Below are 6,000 nucleotides of genomic sequence, written 5' to 3' on the forward strand. Positions count from 1 at the left end.
TTATTATTATATTATTATTTTATATTATTATTATTACTATTATTATTATTATTATTATTATTATTATTATTATTATTATTATTATTATTATTATTATTATTATTGTTGTTATTATTATTATTAATATTATTATTATTATTATTATTATTATTATTATTAATATTATTAATATTATTATTATTATTATTATTATTATTATTATTATTATTATTATTATTATTATTATTATTATTATTATTATTATTATTATTATTATTATTATTATTATTATAAAACGCCGGTGCACTTTGATGCGTACAGGGGAACGGTAGGTGTGATCCATGCAACGCGTGCCGTGCATATGAACAACGCGGACCGCGGCCGTAAGGTGAAATTGGTTTGGGGAAAGTTAATGACACAGTATCTGTCTCACCATTGCTTCCTCTATTTTTTCTGTGCCTGCTCGAAAGCTGCGGAAGCGCCGTCTGACTCTGCCGTGTTTCTCCGCGGGGCGGCGCTGCCAGGCCTGAGTGGGCGTGCGCGGGTGGGTTCGAGGAGTTGCGGCCTGCTGCAGGGGCTTCGGTGGCAGCATAATAAACATATGCCCTGCCTGTTTCGTAAAGGACGAACTCGTCCTAAGCCAATTCTTGGCGACAACAAAGAGGGATGCTCTTTTATTTCATACCTCTTAGTCCGGAAAACAAACGCCAATCCAGTAAGCAGCACTGCATGAGTGCCTCGAGACCACACATTTGCTTGTGTGGTTTCTTGTTTCAAATTTTTAACAGTGGTTCTTTCGAAGTAAATCTAGTGCTCACATGCCTCCCTGTGTTCCGCCCTGTACTTTAACAGGCAGCGCAGCGCTGTGGCACAAAACTAGCTGATTGACTACGAGGAACATGCATAGTGCTCACCGCCGAGAAACCAACGCATAACTTGCGGTTCAACCACAAAAATACGTCACTCTGCCTTATGTCCGAGGTGACAGCGAAACCATTGCACGAATCCTAAGAAAAGAGGATCTCCAGGTTGCGCACAAGCATACAAAACGGTTACGCTTGCCTACCTGTTCCCACAATCGGCTACGGAGAGTAACTGCCCAAGGCAATATCCACAAATATCCTCGCGCCGGCTGCGACACAAGCTAAACCAAAAATCTAGAAGAAACGATTCGGTAACACAGAAACGACGTCAGAAACTACGCAGAAAAGTGAAACATTGCGAAGTCTCAAACCACAGAGCCATCTTCGACGAAACTAATCAGCGATAACGCTGTTACTCCAATTCTGGCACATTCAAACGACCCCCAACAACGTCAACAGCACCAAGGGGAACATCCTCCGTGTATAAGCACTTCGCTCCGGGGCAGCTGCCCGAAGAAGAAAAGTGGCCTTTATTGACCGTCAACATGCTGCCCGAAAACATGACTCAGAGTCATAACGTTAACCAGGTAATGTATCAAGCACTTGTGATGACAACGAAATCAAGCGTGTGTCAAATACCTAATTGAAAATGAAAAGTTCAAGTTTGACAGGAAAAGTTTTTTCGGAGCCCATATATGTATCAGGAATGACACACGATTTATGCCTGGTGCGGCTGTTCATCGTGCTCGTCTAGAATAGATCAGCGCCTTGTTTGCCACACCCCCTGCTGCTATAAAAGCTCTGTAGGTTAAGCAATAAACGACTTTTGTTCGCTGGCTACCTCGACTGATACTGTCAGAAGTGCGGCCAGCTCACGTCGGGGGCCTGCCGTCTGAGGATAAGACTGGAGAGACCGAGACACGATGGAGCAACTGCTGAAGCTTCCTGAACCACTACGGTTGTCTTGGAATATCGCCAAGAAATGGGAATTGTTCCAGCAGAAATTCGAGCTTTTATCTGCAAGCAACGGAATCTCCAGAAGATCCCCGATCCACGGCCGCCAATACAGCACTGCTGCTCAGCACTGCCGGAGACGATGCATTGGAGGTGTTTAACAAATTTCGTTTCCTCGAGGGCGAGTGCAAGCAAGGTTATGCCACCGTTATTAGGAAGTTCAAGGAGGGCTGCCAAGAACAACAGAATGAAGTCTATGAGCGGTACATATTCCGATCAAGAGTGCAAGGCGAAGGGGAGTCATTCGAGCATTTCTTGCGGGACCTCAGAAAACAAGCGAAAAGCTGCAATTTTTAGGGAGTACCCGATTCTTTAATCCGTGACCAAATAGTGTTTGGCACCAGCAGCCCACGCCTGCGTGAAAAACTTCTCAAAGAAAAAGACTTGACACTTGCCAAGGCTGAGCAGGTTTGCATAGCGGAGGAAGCCGCCTTGCTACAAAACGATCCCTGGGCGCAGCGCGATAAGCACGTGGCGCTAGTCATGAAGCGGTCTGGACAGATCCGCAAAGCGGAGCACGCGGTGCAAAAAGAACCCTGGCCACAGCCCGATAAGCAAGTGACGCCAGACAAGCAGCAATCCCGGAAATGCGCCAGATGCAACCGTTTACACGCGACACCCGGTAGATGTCCACCGTTCGGCAAAACGTGTTTCAGATGCCGAGGTGTTAACCATATCGCAGCCTGTGGCCAAAAGGGCCCGCAGATCAGAGAAGTCTGCGAAGAGCAACACATCTTTGACATTCTCGATGTAACAGTCTCTAGCATCGACGCCAGAGCGGACTGTGTAGTGCATGCGAAAGTGGCTGACCAGATGGTTAGCTTCAAAGTGGACACGGGATCTCAGGCCAATTTGCTGCCCTACTGTATCTTCCGACGATGCAAGACGGCAGCAGATGTGACACCGAGATCTTCGGTGCTTCGATCGTACAGCGGTGGTGTCATTAGACATTTCGGCATGGCAAGGCTACCAGTGACCGTGAACGGCCAGTCTAAGGACGTCAACTTCTATGTCGTCAAAAAGGGCAACCAAGCTTTACTGGGATTACTAGCATGCGAGTCCCTCGGTCTTGTGTCACGCGCAGTGGACGCTGTAAAAGAAGGAAGCACCGCAGCCGTCAGCAGTGAAGACGTTCTGACCGATTTCCGCCAGCCTTTTCAGGGAATAGGCTGCCTGAGTCGCCAGTACAAAATCGTCCTACGCAAGAATGCGACGCCAGTTGTCCAGCCAGCTCGACGGGTGCGCTTGGCACTGAGGGAACCTTTGAGGGAGCAGCTGGAGCGCGTGGAGCATTGCCTCTTTGAGAGGGTCCAGAAAACGACACTCTGGGTGAGCCCTTTGGTTATCGTGCGGAATAAAGACGGGAAAATACGCGTTTGTATGCCCCCAAAAGTATCAACGAGTGCATATAGCGAGAGCATTATCAGATGCCAGGAAGCGAGGACATAGAAGGTAAGCTGGCCGGAGCCAAGTACTTCCCGCTCCTCGAGGCAAGGGCGTGTTTTCATCAGGTACCTTTGGATGACGCCACAGCAACTATATGCCCGTTCAGTACTCCGTTCGGGCGCTTACAGTTTTTAAGGCTTCCGTTCGGAATCGTATTAGCCCTGGAAGTATTCCAGATAATCCTGAGCGAAATAATTTACCGCTGCCATGGCGTTAGAGTGTACATTGATGAAATTCTAATATGGGGATCGTCTAAGGAAGAACACGATGCGCGCCTGCGGGCTTCAAGTAGTAGAAAAAGCAGGCTTAACTTTCAATGCCGAAAAGTGCGAGGTTGGAGTCACTGAAACTAAATTCCTGGGTGACGTCATTAGCCAGGATGGAATCCAGCCGAACCCAGCGTTGACGCAGTCGTTGAGGGAGACTTCATGCCCAACGGATAAAGCCGCGGTCCACCGAATGCTAGGAGTAGCAAATTATTTCAGCAGGTACTGCCCAATCTCGCCGAACGTACAACGCTTCTTCGCAGCCTCGTCAAAAAAGACTCGGTCTTCGAGGGGACCGAAAATCACGCTAGTGAGTGGAGGGTGATCTGCGACATGCTTCGCAGTGCGCCTCTCCGTGCTATTTTGAACCCAGCCAGGGAAACTAAAATTGTGGCAGATGCATCAAAGATATATTTGGGGTCTGCACTCTTACAGCGCCACCTTGAAAACTGGCGGCCAGTCGCTTAAGCCTCGCGTGTAATGATCAGCTCAGAACAGAGGTACTCACAGATTTAAAAGGAAGCGATGGGAATAACGTTCGGATGTGAAAAATTCCATCACTTCGTATACAGGCGTAACACTGTTATCGAGGCTGACCACCGTCCACTAATTGGTGTTGCAGCTAAAGGAATCAGTGATATGCCACCCATGCTTCAACGTTTTTTCTTGAAGCTACTGGCTTATGATTTTGAACTTCGGTATGTACCAGGAAAGAAATTCTTTCTCGCAGACATGCTATCAAGGGCTCCAAGGGCAGAGACTAAGGAATACATGAACGGCACTGAAGACGTTGAAGTCCATGCGGTTGCGGTCAGGTCAACCTTGGTAAGCGCAAAAACACGCCCGTCCGGCCAAAGCAACAGCGAATGATCCGGATTGTAATCGATGATCCGCTACGTTAATGGACAAGGTGACATTGTGGGCATAATGAAGCCATTCGCGTCTGAGCTGTCATTGATTAAAAGAATTGTGCTTAAAGGCAGGAAAGTTGTAGTGCCGAAGTCAATGAGAAAGGAAGTTCTGGAACGCATTCATGAGGGACACATGGGCTTGAACAAGGACCAAGCAAGAGCCAGGGGCCTAGTGTTCTGGCCGGGCTTGAACTCTGAAAAAACTGTTGCAGAGCTTTGCAGTTTGCCGAAAATATTCGTACAAAGAGCAAAGCGAGACATTTATGATCAGACCTACACCGGACCATGCATGGTAACGCGTATGTGTCGACATCTTTCAGCACTGCGGGAGCTCGTACCTGTCTGTTTTTGCTGCCCACTCGAACTTTCCGGAAGTGAAGAAGCTGACTCGTGCCCAGAGTTCCTTCGATCGCATGGACTCGCCGAGAAGGAGGTTCAGATTGTGAAGAGAACACTAAAGGAAACGGAAGAAACAAAGGAAGCCTTCTGGCTCGGGTTGCTCAGCTACAGATCCATCCCGCTCGAAGATGGCCGCTCCCTTGGTGAACTCTTGCAGGGCAGGAGGGTTCGCACTCTGCTCCCTGACTTCAGGCAGCAGCCAAGCATACCGGTATTCAAGCGAGCCCAGGCAACCTCTCGGGAAAGAATGCTACCACCTCTCAAAACCGGCCATGTCATAACAGTAAAGGAAAAGACATGGAATCGCCGAGCTCAAGTTACCGCGGAGCAGTTGCACCGAGGTCTTATCGAGTAGTTACCGAGGGCAACAGGGTGCTACGTCGCAACAGACAGCATCTGCTTCCAACTGGTGAGCTGTTCCAGCAAGAACCGGCCGAATGTGACGAGCCGGAGAGCGAACGAGGGAGTGAAGCACTGCAACCCACGGCACCCGCTGCAACTTCCCTCGAGAGCTCCGAAAACATTCCGCAGGCGCCGCCGCCCGTGACTACGACTGGACCGCCTTTGAGCTCAACGGCTCCGCAGGCTCTTCCATAGCGCCGATCTACCAGAGATAGGCGACCACCGCAGCGCCTGCGATACGTCCGCAATTTCGACCAAGTACCTCGCATCTATTCTCCACAGGAGGGAAGATGTATCGGGAATGACGCACGTGCCATGCCTGGTGCGGCCGTTCATCGTGCTCGTCTAGATTAGATAAGCGCCTTGTTTGCCACACCCCCTGCTGCTATAAAAGCACTGCACGTTCAGCAATGAGCGGTTTTTGTTCGCTGGTCACCTCGACTGATACAATATAGAGCCGTTTTTTGGGTGGTTAAGGCGGTCTGCTATGAGCAACGATCAAAAAGACGTTATAGCAGCACTCGCTGGTGTAGGGAATTCCTTGGAAGCTGGCTTAGTGTCTGCTTCCCAAGGCAGCAGCGTCATTGAAACGGAAAGCCAAGCACTTGAAGCGCTGAACAGTACACGTCAACCTGCAGTGTACGCACCCCTGCAACGCGGACTACTTTCCACCGGAGGAGAAAGTTTGGGGCCTCGAAAACCTTCTCACAACCCAGAAAA

Source organism: Amblyomma americanum, chromosome 11 (genome assembly GCF_052857255.1).
Source record: "Amblyomma americanum isolate KBUSLIRL-KWMA chromosome 11, ASM5285725v1, whole genome shotgun sequence".
Lineage (NCBI taxonomy): Eukaryota > Metazoa > Arthropoda > Arachnida > Ixodida > Ixodidae > Amblyomma > Amblyomma americanum.